Source organism: Oryx dammah, unplaced genomic scaffold (genome assembly GCF_014754425.2).
Source record: "Oryx dammah isolate SB20612 unplaced genomic scaffold, SCBI_Odam_1.1 HiC_scaffold_28, whole genome shotgun sequence".
Classification (NCBI taxonomy): Eukaryota; Metazoa; Chordata; class Mammalia; order Artiodactyla; family Bovidae; genus Oryx; species Oryx dammah.
This window is the reverse complement of record NW_024070212.1, coordinates 86,581,556-86,599,339: the sequence shown is the minus strand read 5'-3', so window position 1 is coordinate 86,599,339 and position 17,784 is coordinate 86,581,556.

Genomic DNA, 17,784 nt, shown 5'->3' with positions numbered 1-17,784 from the left:
AATTGCCATGAATGGTGCTACAAAATTTCAACGTCTCTTATGAGGCTGAGCACAAGCAGTAAAAAGGAAACTGTCTTGAGTCACCATATTTTTATGATACAAAGGGCTGAATCAGAAAATTGGAGTATTAATAAAATATTTTCTACATGGACTTCACAGATGAAAATAAATAGCTTCCTGCTTTTATGAAGATCTGATATGTTACAGTCACATTTAAGGGCAGTGAGTCTCCCTTTTTGTAATTACTAATAGGCATGGTTTAATTACACTCATAAGTCCCAAGATATTGCTTCAATATACCAGCTGGGGACTTGCTACCAGATTCCTAGATTATCTGGAGTCTGACATGCAAATCCCATCAGCTTTGATTCAGATACTTCTAGGAACGGGCTTAAGCAATATATCTTTTGCCTATTCATAAAGAAAAATAATCACAATAGATGCATCGATTTACTTACCTTGTTAACTCTCTGGGGCATAGTTACCTACTTTTGAGAGCGGAAGAATTAACTAGTGAGCACACCGTTATAAACACAGGCAGAGCAAGACCAGACAGAATCCCAACATCCCAGTGCTTTCATAATTGGAAGGCATCTAAGAACCCTCCTCTAGGTAGGGGAATGGTCCCATTAAGTGACAGAAGCCAGCTAGGTGAATTGACATTCATTCTCCCTGACAAACTGGCTTTTCCTAAGAAGAGAATCAGGGAAACTAAAAAATGCTTCAAAGAACAGGGCAGTGAGCAGCAAGTGAGTAACCTGTGTCTGCCAAGTACACATTTCTTACCCTGATTTTCTTTCGAGGAATCATCCTCTCATCTCAGTTTCAGTCCATGAACTGAGTTGGCCAAAAAGCTTGTTCAGGTTTCTCTGTAAGCTGTTATCAAAAAACACAAAAAGAACCTTTTGGCCAACCCAACGGTTTGGTGGGCCTGACTGACCCCACCCTCTGGCTTTATAGGTGAGCCTCGGGCCCAGTACTGGCCAATGGGCAGAAAGCTGACCTCCCCAGCCCTGACCACAGAGATGAATTCAGGAATCAGAACAAGTCCCTTGTGTACCGGCCCCAGCCTGTTCTGCACCTCTACTGGGGAAAAGCCTTTTTCCCTTGAGTTGGGGTTGCTAAGCCAGAAGGATGTAAGTCTGGATGGCTAGGGGCCGTCTGCCACTGCTGAGGAGGAGGCTTCTAATAAAGCCAATGCAGAGTAAGTCGAGCTGGCATGGAAAAACAGAGCCAACGGGGCACTCAGCCCTAACCATGTCTGAAGCCAGACCACATCTACTCTTGGTTATGTGAACAGAGAAACTCCCTGTTAGACTGAAGTCATACTAAGCTAGATTCCTGTCACTGGCAACCTGAGGAATCCTCACAGAGTCAACATTTTCAACTCACTTACACCAGTACATCTGTTGCAGTTAATGAACCAACTGGTGAACCAGTACATTATTATCAACGAAAGTCCACATTTTATTATTTCCTTAGTTGCTATGTAATGTCCTTTTTCTTACTCCTTGTTCCAGGATCTCACCCATGGTATCACGTAACACTTAGCCATTATAACTCATGACTTTGACAGTTCTCAGACTTTGCTTATTTGTGATGACATTGACAGCTTTAAGAAGTACAGACTGAGTATTTTACAGAATGTCCCTCAAGCAGGATTTGTCATAATTAGTCTGGGGTTATGTGTTCTGGCGAGGTGAAGAGGTGAAGTACCATCTTCATCACATCATATCGAGGGTAAATATAACCAAAACAACTTATTCCGGTTGGTATTAACCTCCATCACCTGGTGGATGTACTGTCTGTCAGGTTTTGCCACTGTAAAGTCACTCTTTTAATCCCCTTTCTACACTGTATTGTTTAGAAGGAAGTCACTATAAGCAGCCCATATTTAAGCATCAACTCAGACTTCTAAGTTACCGGGGCAACAGGCATGTGAGGCACCCTACACCATTTCCTGTCAAAATAAAGTGGAAACACATAGAGAGGGAAAACACAGTATCTGTACCAGAGATCAAAAAACAAAGCTAGTCTATGGATGGATGTCTGAAAAACAAAATCCCAGCCTAAATATACTCTACTCTTTGAACCAGAACAGTATAACTCCACATGGTCCAATATGGCAGCCACCCACTCTATAAGATAATTTAAACTAAAATTAAATAATGTTAGATTTTTAAATTCAGTTTCTCAGTTCTGCTAGTTACATTTCAAATGCCCAGAGCCATGTGCACCTTGCCGCTACTATACTGGACAGTGCAAAGACCATCTCCATCATCACCAACAGTTTCAATGGAGAATGCTGGCAGTAATTCTGCCCATTTCCAGATGTGGGAGGCAGTCACTATGCTAATGAGAAAATCAAGCTGCTGCAAAAGGTTGATGAATGAAGATACTCATCAAAGAATTATTTATATTTAAAAAGAATGAGCAACAACTTAAATATACAAGGAGAAAAACTAAATGTTGATACAGGCATGTTAATGAAATATTATATAACTTAAAGAGGACATTTGGATAGACATTTCTCCAAAGAAAACATACAGATGGGCAACAGGCATGTGAAAAGGTATTCAATAGCACTCATTATTGCAGAAATGCAAATTAAACCTACAATGAGGTATTACCTCACACCAATCAGAATGGTCATCATTAAAAAGTCTACAAATAACAAATGCTGGAGCAGATGTGAAGAAAAGGAAACCCTCTGACACTGCTGGTAGGAATGTAAACTGGTACAGTCACTCTGGAGAACAACATGGAGTTTCCGTAAAAACCAGAGTTGCCATACGATCCAGCAATCCTACTTCTGGGCATATATCCAGAAAGAATTCTAAACTGAAAAAATACATGCCCCCAATGTTCATAGCAGCACTATTTACAATAGCTAGGACAAGGAGAAGGCAATGGCACCCCACTCCAGTACTCTTGCCTGGAGAATCCCATGGATGGAGGAGCCTGGTAGGCTGCAATCCATGAGATCACTAACAGTCAGATACGCCTGAGCGACTTTACTTTCACTTTTCACTTTCATGCATTGGATAAGGTATTGGCAACCCACTCCAGTATTCTTGCCTGGAGAATCCCAGGGACGGGGGAGCCTGGTGGGCTGTCGTCTATGGGGTCACACAGAGTCAGACACGACCGAAGCTACTTAGCAGCAGCAAGACAAGGAAGCAACCTAAACGTTCATCGACAGAGGAGCGGATAAAGAAGATGTGGTACATGTATACAATGGAATATCACTCTGCCATGAAAAAGAACGAAATAATGATATTTGCAGCAATGTGGATGGACTCAGAGATTAAAATATTAAGTGAAGTCAGCAGGGAATGGCAAATATCATATAACACAATTTATATGTGGAGTCTAAAAAATGATATAAATGAACTTACTTCCAAACACAGAAAAAGACTCACAGACTAGAAAACAAACTTGTTAACAGAGGGGATAGAGTGGAGGTAAATCAGGAATTTGGGTTTAGCAGATATAGACAATTATGTCTAAAATATATGAACAACAAGGACTGTATATCACAGGAATCTATATTCAATATCTTGAAATAACCTATAATGGAAAAGAATCTGAAAGAGAACATACAAATATATGTATACATATATACATATATGTGTGTATATATATGTGTATATACACATAACTGAATTAATTTGCTATACACCTGAGGCTAACACATTATAAATAAACTATATTTATAAAATAATATAAAAACACAGAATCTACTGTGTACCACTTGAGGGAAGGACATTTAGTATATTTTTAAGAGATATGGGAACATTGGATGTTTTATTTTGCAAGAAAAAAACAATGTTTTGATGATTATTTTTAATGAACTCCACAAGGTAAAATGTTTACACAAAAAGAACAGAAAATGTTACAGCTCACTTTTAAGTGTTATCTATGTGCCAAGTAATGTGCTAAATGCTTAATAGGTATTATTTGGTTTAATAATCAACATTTCAGATAAAATAGATGCAATTTTTATTTCTATTTCACAGATGAGAAAAATAAGAGGTTGCAAGATTAAAGAAATGGAGGAACCTGGATCAAAATCCATGCTGGTCTGACCTCACACCACAGCCTCTTTATTTCTTCAACTCAAAAACACTAACAGTGATTGCCTCTGGATAGAAATGTTATATGTGACTTTTTTCTCTTTTGGGCTTCCCTGGTAGCTCAGCTGGTAAAGAATCCACCTGCAATGCAGGAGACCCCAGTTTGATTCCTGGGTCAGGAAGATCCCAGAGAAGGGATAAGCTTCCCACTCCAGTTTTTCTCTTTTACACTTTTTTGCTTTTTCCAAATTCAATAAACACAGATTGCTTCTTTAAAAAAATTTTTTTTGAAAGAAACATTCATTAAAGTTGACCACAGCCATGATATGGTTAAAGGAGACTGCTGTATGCAATGGATTCTCACTGAAAACGGGATAATTACGAACACAAGGAGCTTTCATATTCTGCTGAAGCTTCTGTTCAAATCTAATTTCTCAAAGTATACTGCTAGACACTAATGAAAACCCAAAGAGATACACGCATTCAGGAGATGTATAGCCAATGAATTTTCTGTTGTTTTTATAGTGAACAACTTTTTTATATCCTAACATTTTTATGCCAGTTATGAAAAAGATAAATAAATATTTATGACATTCACTCAATTCCACAGTAACTACTAAGTTGCTCATGTTTTCACTCTGGTTTGAAACGTGCATATTTTAGTGGCTGGGAGTCTCAACCCTCAAAGAGAAAGCCACAGAACACTGTTATTTGCAGACCCTAAAACTACTCATTTGACTCACTACAGGGATTTGCCTTGGTAGCAGCACATAACAAGCTTAATTAAGGCAGCTGTAGACACAGACAGATACAAAGCCCAGTGTTGCCCAACGAACAGCTAAGAAAACACCAGAATTGCCATGGACACTGGTTTTACAAAGCCCTACCATGTATCAGAAGCATCTGATCAAGAACAACAAACAAGGAGACTGAGGGAACACACAGAAATAAATGAGAACCAATTTCCACTGTTCAACTGTCTTGCAGAAACTTTCCTTTACCAAAACAACCCAATTTACTCCTTGGTATATTGACTGAACTTCCACTTAAGGGAGACTTATGTAGCTATAACAGGCTAATTATAAAGAATAGGCCAAAATTCACCAGTGGGTAATTCATGAGCTAAAAGCCCATAGGCCAGTTATCTTCTGACTATACACATTCTGTTGTTGTTGTTGTTGTTGTTTGTTTTAACTGACTTAGTGCCAAATTTTTGGACGGAAGTACTTCTCATTTAATAAAAAAAAAAGATTCTAGATTTTTTTTGGAAAAACTGAAGACCAGGCTACATTAGTCCAGCACTCTCTAACTGCAACCATCAGGTGGAGCTGAATAACGGCTTACCTAGCAGCCCCTCCCACCACTCCAGACTATTCTACCAGCGAATGTCAACTGCATGACTCTTGCAGGCACGTGAGCATGAAGCACTTCTAACAGAGACACCCAAAAGACCATTAAATACACCACACCTGACAGTCTGCGTTTCACCTAAGTGAACATAGCCATACTTCTCCAAGCACTGCTCTCTGAATCCAGGAACAGAAGTGAGGATGCAGAGAAGCACCCTCTCTGCAAGTGAAGTCTACCTTGTCACCATCTACCAAACCACAGGAGGAGAAGGGGACGACAGAGGATGAGATGGCTGGATGGCATCACCGAATCGATGGACTTGAGTTTGAGCAAGCTCTGGGAGTTGGTGGTGGAGAGGGAAGCCTGGTGTGCTGCAGTCCATGGGCTCGCAGAGAGTCGGACCTGACTGAGTGAGTGAACTGACCCAACCACAACCTCCCAACCAACAGCTGGTGAAAAGATGCTCCATGAACTTGCCATGTTTACCTGACCAGATTGACTTTCCCTGACTCCTCCTACCCATCACTTTGTGACCCATCTGTACCAATGTATATACAGTGCCCACTTCGACCTTAGCCATGGCCCCCCAGTCTATGTGTCTCCCTCTGCCTTTGCTGGTTTTCCGTTTTCCCAGTGGACTGTACATGCAATGCAGGCCACTGGAGTCTGTGTCATGCTCACCCTATAGGCCCAGAATGGAACTCAGAACATTATTATTGCACCAAAGACTCATCAGCAAATTCCAGATCACCTTCAGAATGCTTAGCTTAAATACTGATCCTTCCCGACCCTGGCAAAAGCCATCCTTCTGTCTTATTTTTCACCACAGCTAATACTATTGGGGGCCATACTTAGCCATATTATTATCCATTTATTTGTGCTTTCAGGACTAATTTCAGATCTTGAGAAAGAAACTTGTCTTTTCTATGACTTAAAAAAAAAAAAGAGTCAACCACTATCTTGCGAGGGCTCAAACATGCTGAGTAAATGGATGAAGTGATAGAGGACTATGATCCTTTCCCATAAGTCATCACTCCTTGTCATGGACAGAGGAGGAGCCATTATTCTCTTCATCCCCATCATACTCATCGTCAGCATCACCACCGGTGCCAGCACCACCATCTCCATTTGAGAAAACAGCAGAAACCCACTGCATCCAGCAAAAGAGCTGGGGCTCAAAAGCATGCCTTTGTGACTAGTGTGGCTGAAGTGCAGGCAAGGGGACAGAAAGGATCCTACCCTGAGGACTGGGATTATTCTGCAGGTTGCCACTTCCTCTTTCACACCCTCCAGATTTAAAAAATAAAAGGGAACAACTGCTTGTTTAGATCATCTCCAAAACAAAGCCACCATCACATCAGCAACCAGGAATGCACCCAGAAGATAGCTAGCTGAATAACGTATGCCTAATTCAATCCTAGTGGTGGCATGCCTGACGTCTTCACCTATAGAGCATATTTCATATCTCCTTTCTTTAGAGTTTTCTGTAAGTTATGGATTAATAAACATTCCCGAAGAATGCTGCTTTATTAATCTTGCAAAATACTCAGAAAAATGGAAAATATTTTATTATGCCATCTAACTTGAATTATGATAAAGTCCCACAAGTGCTGATAAGTTGTTTTCTGCAGCAAACTGTCTTTGTGGCCATGGTGGCTTCCCTTCCAGTTGGATTTGGAGGAAACAAAATATCAAATTGTCTCCTGACCTGTGAAGATGATACGGGCCACCGAGGTCACAGCAAACCATGGCTGATTTCAAGCCTCTCTTCTTAGAGCTGAAGAAAAAGAAAGAAGGCACAGAGAGAGCAGGTCTATTGTCATTCAGCCACTGAACTCTCTTCATTACACTGAAGCAGGTCCTTTTCAAAGGGAATGGCTATGGGGCCATGCCATCTATTTTATTTGTCTGAGGGGGAGGCAGAATGGAACTACAGCGGCTGGCATGGCTACATGCACCAGGTACAGTTCTAACTGTGTTGTAGGTGTCACTCTTTTTTTGGGGGGGGGCGGGGAGGTGTGCCATGTGACTTGTGGGATCTTCATTCCCCTATCTGGGATTGAATTCGGACCCACCCTCATAAGTGAACACACAGACAGAGTCCTAATCACTGGACTACCAGGGAATTCCCCTAAGTGTAAGTTCTTTTGATTTACAAAACAGCCCCATAGGAACCCATTTTTCCACTGGAGCTCAGATAGTTCATGGTCTTGTCTGTGGCCACAGAGCTAATCACTGGCCAAGCCTCCTTGGTTTGACCATCTATAAAAATGGGGACAGTAAGAGCCTTCCTGTCTATCAGATAGGACTGCTCTGAAGATCAAAGGTGAAGATTTCTGAAGAGTGTGTGTGTGGTGGGTGTTTGGATTTACCTGTATATTTCACTTTCTGGCTTCCTTCATTCCATCTCAGTGTCAAGTATTTAAATGTTTAAGTAGCCAAAGAACCAGACCTAAAATTCACTCACTAAAACTCATTCACAGCTATTTGTAAGGCTTCCCCAGACAGCCATTTTGCTTTTTTGCATTTCTTTTCCATGGGGATGGTCTTGATCCCTGTCTCCTGTACAATGTCATGAACCTCAGTCCATAGTTCATCAGGCACTCTATCTATCAGATCTAGTCCCTTAAATCTATTTCTCACTTCCATTGTATAATCATAAGGGATTTGATTTAGGTCATACCTGAATGGTCTAGCGGTTTTCCCTACTTTCTTCAATTTAAGTCTGAATTTGGCTATAAGGAGTTCATGATCTGAGCCACAGTCAGCTCCCGGTCTTGTTTTTGTTGAATGTATAGAGCTCCTCCATCTTTGGCTGCAAAGAATATAATCAATCTGATTTCGGTGTTGACCATCTGGTGATGTCCATGTATAGAGTTGTGTTGTTGTTGGAAGAGGGTGTTTGCTATGACCAGTGCATTTTCTTGGCAAAACTCTATCATAGTCTTTGCCCTGGTTCATTCCGTACTCGAAGGCCAAATTTGCCTGTTACTCCAGGTGTTTCTTGACTTCCTACTTTTGCACTCCAGTTCCCTATAATTAAAAGGACATCTTTTTGGGGTTAGGGACTGTGAAGAAAGCTGAGCACCAAAGAATTGATGCTTTTGAACTGTGATGTTGGAGAAGGCTCTTGAGAGTCCCTTGGACTGCAAGGAGATCCAACCAGTCCATTCTGAAGGAATCAGCCCTGGGATTTCTTTGGAAGGAATGATGCTAAAACTGAAACTCCAGTACTTTGGCCACCTCATGCGAAGAGTTGACTCATTGGAAAAGACTCTGATGCTGGGAGGGACTGGGGACAGGAGGAGAAGGGGACGACAGAGGATGAGATGGCTGGATGGCATCACTGACTCGATGGACGTGAATTTGACTGAACTCTGGGAGTTGGTGATGGACAGGGAGGCCTGGCATGCTGCGATTCATGGGGTCGCAAAGAGTCGGACACGACTGAGCCACTGAACTGAACTGAACTGAAAACTCATTCACTGCAAAGGGGCAATAAATGGTTCCAGCTCCACGATTCACTCCTTGGTGACTCTGTGACAAGCTGTCCAGGTCTCCAGCCTAAGCGACAGATATCTCATCCACAGAATGAGTGGGCAGTTCTTCTGAACTTCAGGAACACATGCAGCCTAGGCATTCCATGATGTCAGAGGGGCTGCACTGTCTGCCATCAGCACTGTCTAAGCACTGCATGTTATTGGGCCACATTTTCATTCAGTCTCCCTCTGTTATGTTAAAATACAGGGTCACAATACCTTATCCAAATACCCTGGGGTCTTCTGTGTTCATAATACAGATTTTATTTTGCTTTCTAGAAAGGCAGACTTTATTATGCCATACATTTACCTTTTATCTGTAATACCCCTAGCTGGGTTTGGGATGGTACCCTGTAATCAAATTAATTGATGCTTCTAGAGCCATTCACAGTAAGACTATTCACAGACAGATCACTAAAGATTCTAAGGATCTTCAGGACACTTCAGGTCAGGTCAGATTTGAATTATTTAACAACAACAAAAATCCTGAGTGGTTTTTTTTTTTTAGAGCCCTGTAGTCCTACTCTGCTCTCCTGCTCAGTAGGGCGCCTTAACACCCAACAGTAACATAGTTCTTCCTGGCAAGACAGAGATGCAGTTGCCAATGGAGTCACTCTCAATTTTCTACAAGGGAGGCGGGATGCGGTCAGGTGGGAGGAGGGGAAAGAGAAGGAACTACATTGGTTCCCTTTGGCTCTGAAATATTAATAAATGCTGCTATAAGAGATTTATTTCCCTAGCGTATCAACTAGTCCTTTGCCTGCTTCTCTCAGATCCACTCTTGGCCATTCCCCTCCCCACAGTGTTGAGTGTGGTGGAAAGCTGGCCCCAACTACATCTCCCAGGTTTTCTGGGCAACTAACTTCCAGTGGGGCTCCCTGAATGGTAACCATAGCAGGAAGACGGGAAGGAAGGGAGGAGGAAGAGGAACAAGGGTCTCCCTCTATTTTTTTAAGTCTTTTTTGATGCAGACCATTTTAAAGTCTGGGCTTCCCAGGTGGCACTACTAGTAAAGATCCTGACTGCCAATGCAGGAGACAGAAGAGACGTGGGTTTGATCCCTGGGTTGGGAAGATCCCCTGGAGGAGGGCATGGAAACCCACTCCAGTATTCTTGCCTGGAGAATCCCGTGGACAGAGGAGTTGAGCAGGCTGCCGTCCATAGGGTCACAAAGGGTTGCACATGACCGAAGAGACTTAGAACACACATACATTTTGAAGTCCTTATTGTTTCTGTTCTACGTTTTAGTTTTTTGGCTGTGAGGCATGTGAGGATCTTAGCTCCCTGTGTGTGTGTGTGTGTGCTCTCAGTTGTGTGAATCTTTGCAACCCCATGGAGTGTGGCCAACCAGGCTCCTCTGCCGTGGAGTTTTCCAGTCAAGAATACCGGAGGGGGTTTGCCATTTCCTACTCCAGGGAATCTTCCCAACCCAGAGACTGAACTGGAATCTCTTGCTTCTCCCGCGCTGGTAGGCAGATACTTTACTTCTAGTATCACCCGGTAAGCCTCTTAGTTTCCTGACCAGGGATCAAACCCACATCCCCGGCATTGGAAGGCTAAGTCTTAACCACTAGACTGCAAGGGAAGTCCCCCTCCCTCTCTTTCTGCTTCAAAGTGGCTGCTGTAGCAAAGTCTCTTCCCTAGCTCCAGCTGATGTTGTTTTGGGTGTTTGGGGATAGCACAGAGAGGTACTCTTCAGCCCTGACACATACTGGTTGGCAGAGTTTCAATCTGTATGCTCTAATTTTAAACTGGCTACAGATAATTCACAAAATGGCCAATCACCCATGTGAAATATTTACGCTACCACGGGATTTGACAAAGAACTACAAAGTCCACTTCCCAACTACTCTCCAAATTCCTCCTCCTCCACTGAAATAACCTATGTAAGAAAGAGAGGGCATATTGACCATTTCAGTAACCGTGAAATCACAGTGCAGACTTGGAGGCTGAGAAGCCTTTGTTGTTGATTTCATGAAACTTCTTTGATTTTTTTTTAATAGAAGGAAGAAAGGAAAGAAAGAGGAGGAGTGAGGACAGGAAAGAACAGGACAGGCAAAAGTTTTGGAATGAAAGACATGTCCCAAAAGAAACTGTTCAGAATTACAACAGAAAGCTCCATTTTGTCTTCATAAACTCAAAATAGTTCACTAAACAGATAAGCTTCCCTCCACAGCTAGCACTATGGTAGTTTTAAAAATTAAAGTTCCGTCAGTCAGTCAGTTCAGTCACTCAGTCGTGTCCGACTATTCGCGACCCCATGAATCGCAGCACGCCAGGCCTCCCTGTCCATCACCAACTCCCGGAGTTCACTCAGACTCACGTCCATCGAGTCAGTGATGCCATCCAGCCATCTCATCCTCTGTCGTCCCCTTCTCCTCCTGCCCCCAATACCTCCCAGCATCAGGGTCTTTTCCAATGAGTCAACTCTTCTCATGAGGTGACCAAAGTACCGGAGCTTCAGCTTTAGCATCATTCCTTCCGAAGAAATCCCAGGGCTGATCTCCTTCAGAATGCACTGGTTGGATCTCCTAGAAGTCCAAGGGACTCTCAAGAGTCTTCTCCAAGGTTCAAAAGCATCAATTCTTCAGCGCTCAGCTTTCTTCACAGTCCAACGCTCACATCCATACATGACCACTGGAAAAACCATAGCCTTGACGAGACGGACCTTTGTTGGCCAAGTAATGTTTCTGCTTTTCAATATGCTATCTAGGTTGGTCATAACTTTCCTTCCAAGGAGTAAGCATCTTTTAATTTCATGGCTGCAGTCACCATCTGCAGTGATTTTGGAGCCCAAAAAAATAAACTCTGACACTGTTTCCACTGTTTCCCCATCTATTTCCCATGAAGTGATGGGACGAGATGCCATGATCTTCGTTTTCTGAATGTTGAGCTTTAAGCCAAGCTTTTCACTCTCCTCTTTCACTTTCATCAAGAGGCTTTTCAGTTCCTCTTCACTTTCTGCCATAAGGGTGGTGTCATCTGCATATCTGAGGTTATTGATATTTCTCCCGGAAATCTTGATTCCAGCTTGTGCTTCTTCCAGTCCAGCATTTCTCACGATGTACTCTGCATATAAGTTAAATAAGCAGGGTGACAATATACAGCCTTGACGTACTCCTTTTCCTATTTGGAAGCAGTCTGTTGCTCCATGTCCAGTTCTAACTGTTGCTTCCTGACCTGCATATAGGTTTCTCAAGAGGCAGGTCAAGTGGTCTGGTATTCCCAAAAGGTGAACTTCCTCAGTAGGCCAAGCATATGGAAGTAATGACAGATTTCCTCTTCTTGGGCTTTAAAATCACTGCCAATGGTGACTGCAGCCATAAAATCAGAAGACTGCATCTCAGCAGGAAAGCCATGACAAACCTAGACAGCATGCTGAAAAGCAGAGACATTACTCTGCTGACAAGTATAGTCAAGAATATGGTCTTCCTAGTGATCATGTACAGCTGTGAGAGCTGTACGGTAAATAAGGCAGAGTGCCAAAGAATTGATATCTTTGAAGTGTGATGCTGGAGAAGACTCCTGAGAGTCCTCTGGACAGCAAGGAGATCAAACCAGTCAAGCCTAAGGGAAATCAACCCTGAATACTCACTGGAAGGACTGATGCTGAAGCTCCAGTATTCTGGTCACCTGATGTGAACAACCAACTCATTGGAAAAGTCCCTGATGCTGGGAAGGATTGAAGGCAGAAGTAGAAGAGGTTGTTAGAGGATGAGATGGCTAGATGGCATCACCGATACAATGGACATGAACTTGGGAAACCTTTAGGAGATGGTGAGGGACAGAAAGGCCTGGCATGACCCCATGAACTGCAGTCACACAGTCAGACACGACTGAGCACAATGGGGCATGAAGTCCAATTGAGAGTATCCTTGACTTTAGAGGACCCCAGATCAACAGACCTGGAGCAGAACAATGACATAATGAAGTACGGTACTTGGTAGAATCCAGGGCTTGGGAAGCCAAATAAGGATACCCTTACCTGGGAAAGGCAGACAGAAGGAAACATCGAATTTAAAGTGAGCGTATGGTATAGGATCTTTACGTATTTTAAATTTTTTATTTCATACTGAAGCATAGTTGATTAGCAGTATTGTATCAGTTTCAAGTGTGAGCAAAATGATTCGGTTATACCTATACATGTATCTATTATTGTCCAATTTCTCTCATTTAGGTTATTACCGAACACTGAGCAGTATTCCCTGTGGTATCCAGTAGGTCCTTGTGTGTATATGTCAATGACCTTTGTATTTCTGAAGAGGACAATGTTAGTCCAGTCCCCAGTCCTCTTCCTCCCAGCCCATGCTGACTTACAGTTACTCAAACAAGTCAAGACTTCCCTCTCCCCTGATCCATCTGGAGGAGTCAAATGCATAGAGAATGATACCTGACCTCACCCCTATGACCCCACAAACAGAGTAGGGAGAAAATTTATAGGGTTAGCAGGTGAACCAAGTGGTCAGATTTTTGGTCCTGTAATCCTGCTTTCTTTGAGACATCCTCTTTTATATCAGTCTAACCTAGTGGGGGGTATGTATTATCTTCATTCCAGAAAATATGAGGGAATGTGCTGATGACAGGATGTCAAAAAGAGGGGAAAGAGCTACAGTACCTGGCAAGGGGAGGAGAGGAATTTGAAATCTTATGGACCCTGACGTCCAAGGCGTGAATTTCAAAGTGAAATGGATATTTTCCCTAGGTCCTAACATACAAATATTATTTGAGTGGGGAGAAATGAGTGGAAGTGAGTCTTATGAAAGAATCAATAACATAAGGGAATCCAGAGAGAGACAAACAGAGCAACAGAGACAGGATAACAACTGGCAGGTAACAACTACCACATGGGGCTATATTTAGACAGCCCTCTCATTAGCCCTCTTTGGGCAGGTGTGAATTACAGTCCCCATGCATAGTGGTGTTTCCACAAATGAAAGATGCTTCAATGTCTCACTATATCACTATCAAATACTTGAGGATCTTAAGACACTGCAATGTAATAAAAGAGCACTAACACGGGTGCAGGGAGACCTGGGTCTTCACTCCAGCTCAGCTAGATGGCTTGCACTCGTCTTTTCATTTCCCTGGACCCCTGATTGAAAATGGGAATAATATTCACTGACCTGAAAAGTCAAAGGAGACTGTAGCTACTGGCCAAACTGTCCCCTGGGCAGCCAGATGACTCCAGCCTGCCTGAAATGCCAGACCAGTGTGTCAGGAGCCAGACTCTGACCCCTGGGGCCCCAGGTCCCGTTATATTGCGGGGTGGGGGGGGGCCCTACCCAGGACAGAGTGGTGCCATTCTCGGCCCTATCCCTCATTCTCCTAGGAAACACAGGAGATGTCTTTTAAAGACCTCTACCGCCTGAATCAGGAGAGCTGATGATACTCAGGGTGATCACCCCTTATCAGCCACAGATCTCACTTCCCCAGTCCACTGACCCACCCGGACAAAGGAAACCCCTGCACTACAGGTTTGCAAAGGACGGCAGTAACCCAGTCAAGGGCAGTGCTAAGCCACCCAGAGCCCTTCCTCTGAGGCTGTTCTGCTATCGAATCAGTGTATGTGAAGAACCTAGTGTTGATTCTGAGTGCTAGGAGGGGAGATAGATATATATACACACATACATATATACATATATGGCTGATTCATTTTGCTGTACAGGAGAAACTAACACAACACTGAAAAGCAACTATACTACAATAAGAATTAATTCAAATGAAAAGAATCCTGTGTTTAGTAAGCACTCATAGCCACCAGATTTTTCTCCTCCCCTTTAGCCCCCACTATCCAGAATAAGAAATACCATTGAGTAGGATGAAAACTAATACATAAGTAGAAAGCATATTTTAAAGATGGCATTTACAAAAGCAACTACAAAAATACAAAGCATCTGGAAATAAATTTAATGAAAGAGTGCATACCTTTACGAATAAAATTATAATCTGCATGCAAATACATTAAATAAGAACTAAATAAATGAAGAATGTTTATGGGAAGAATGAGCTTCCCTGGTGGCTCATATGGTAAAGAATCCGCCTGCAATGTGGGAGACCTGGGTTCAGTCCCTGGGTTGGGAAGATCCTCTGGAGAAGGGAAAGGCTACCCACTCCAGTATTCTGGCCTAGAGAATTCCACGGACTATATAGCCCATGGGGTCACAAAGAGTCAGACATGACTGAACAACTTTCACAATATCATAATGATGTCATTTTCCCTGAATTAATCTATGAATTCAAGCAATAATTTCAATCAAATCTCAAGAAGTATTCTAGTGTAAGTTTAAAAGGTAATGATAAAATGTATACATCAGCCATAAAAAGGAACAAAATAATGTCATTTGCAGCAACATGGATGGACCCAGAGATTGTCATACTGAGTGAAGTCAGCAGAGAAAGACAATACAATATCATTTATATGGGGAATCTAAGAGAAAAAGGGTACAAATGAACTTTTTTACAAAACAGAAGTAGTCACAGATGCAGAAAAGAAACACATGACCCTGAGGGATGGGATGGGGAGGGAGGTGCGGGGGGTTCAGGATGGGGAACACATGTACACCCATGGTGGATCCATGTCAATGTAAGGCAAAACCCACCACAACACTGTAAAGTAATTAGCCTCCAACTAAAATAAATAAATTAATTAAAAAACACATGGTTGCCAGGGGACTATAAGGGGAGGGATAAAATGGGATATTGGACTGACATAAATGCACTGCTATATATAAAATAGGTTAAGAAGAACATACTGTGTAACACAGGGAAGTCTACCCAATACTCTGTAATGGCCTATATGGACAAAGAATCTGAAAAAGAAGAGTGGGCTTATGTATACGTACAACTGATTCACTTTGCCATATACCTGAAATTAACACAACATTGTAAATCAATTATATGCCAATAAAAAATTTTAAAAGATGTACATGAAACACGAAAGGCCAACTTACTTTTGAAGAAGGACACTGTTGGGGATTTATCCTGCCAAACACCAAGGCTTGTTATAAAGTTATAATAATAAAGAAATGCAGTTTAGGCAAAAGAGTAGACCAAATTATGCCTAGAAACTAATCCTAAATGCCAGGATGATTTTCTCCCATGTGGAAGAAAATTAGAATAAACAGAATAAATTCTTACCTCACATCACACACACACCCATACATACACCACAGATTATAGAACTTAAATGTAAAAGGCAAAACAATAAAGCTTTTAGAAGATAATAAAGGAGAATATCTTTATGACATCAGGGTTTTTAAAAAGGCTTTCTTAAACTTAAGACATAAAAAGTACTAACCATAAAAGAAAAGACTGATAAATTCAACCACATTAAAATTAAGAAGTTAGATAGCAGAAGGTTGGCAAGAATCCAACTTCTATGTGGCCTATAAATCTATTCAGCTTCCCAAAGGAATAAATTACAGTAACCTTTTTGCATTCATTGGAACTAAGTTCTAACAATACAGGCTGTGTCTCGGATTCAGCATATGGCGGGCCTATCTTTGACTTCATCCACAATTGGATTACCGGCACTCTGGTCTAACTTGAGTATGTTTGAATGGCTGTGTTTTATATTTAGAACTTTTGTGAGCATGCATGTAATAAACATAACGTCAAAATAACATGTGCTAGGACTGAAGACAAGCACCAGCACATGCCACGGTCAGAGTGCGTGGGCATCATCAGGCAACCACGAGGGAACAGCATCAAGTGACTTCTCTTCCTTACTCTCTGGGCGGTGTCTGCATCATTTATGATCATTCACACAAGTTGCCTCTCATCCTGCCACCTGCTGGGATTTTTCCAGCCAAGCCAAAGACAGAAAATCCTAGGGGTGGATTTATAGCTATAATCAACATTGAACCCTATTGGAAAAGTTAATCCACTATCTTTCATAAAACCACGATCGAGTGCAAAAAGGCTCTCCCAGGGAACCTGTACATCTCCCACCTTCGTTCCCCTTCCATTCGTTCTACCATACATCCTTCAGCAATATTCCAATATTTGCTCTACATGTTGACGTGTATATAACAGGCTGTGTAATATATGAATATAGGCTAGGATAATAAAGAAGGAACATGTCACCCAAATATGATATATGTTTTAGGTAATGTGAGCTTTTTCAAGAGGAAGTCCCTTACTTCTATCAAGAAGGATGTTTCATTGGCATGGTGGTGCCTAATAAAACTTTGTTACTGAAAATAAGTTACTTCTCGGAGAACCTTATAAACCTTCAAAGTATCCAGTGTCCAGATACTGAACCCTCATTTAGTGTTAATTGATAAATGTCCTTTTTTGATTGAAAACATTTCTAGTTATCATTGTTCTTATAATGAAAGCAGATAGTTTTACCGAGTCAGCTATTTTCATAGGACAAATCTGAATAACTTTTTACTGTTAATGATTCCAAAAGCTGTTAAGAAAACAGACATAACTTTCAGTAGTTGATTGTTACTATTCATTTCCAAATTCAGATTACAAAACAAAGAACTCCCACCAAAAAAAAAAAAAGGTGTTTTCAAGATCATTGATCATAAAGAATTTCAATACAGTGTTGTCAATGAAAAGCAATTTACCCCAAACTTTTTATCCCCATGAGCTTCATGAACCACATGACAATATACACATTCACTTCAATTCAGCATAAACTTACTGAGCATCTACTACATTCCAGGCACAGTTGTTAAAAGGAGAAGCTGTATTGCTTCCCCCTAAAGAGTTTATAAATGTCCTTTCCTGGACATTTATTGGACAAAGTACTATCTCTGTAGTGACTAGCTAGAAACTGGATTGTAATTCAATGTAATTCTTTATAAGTC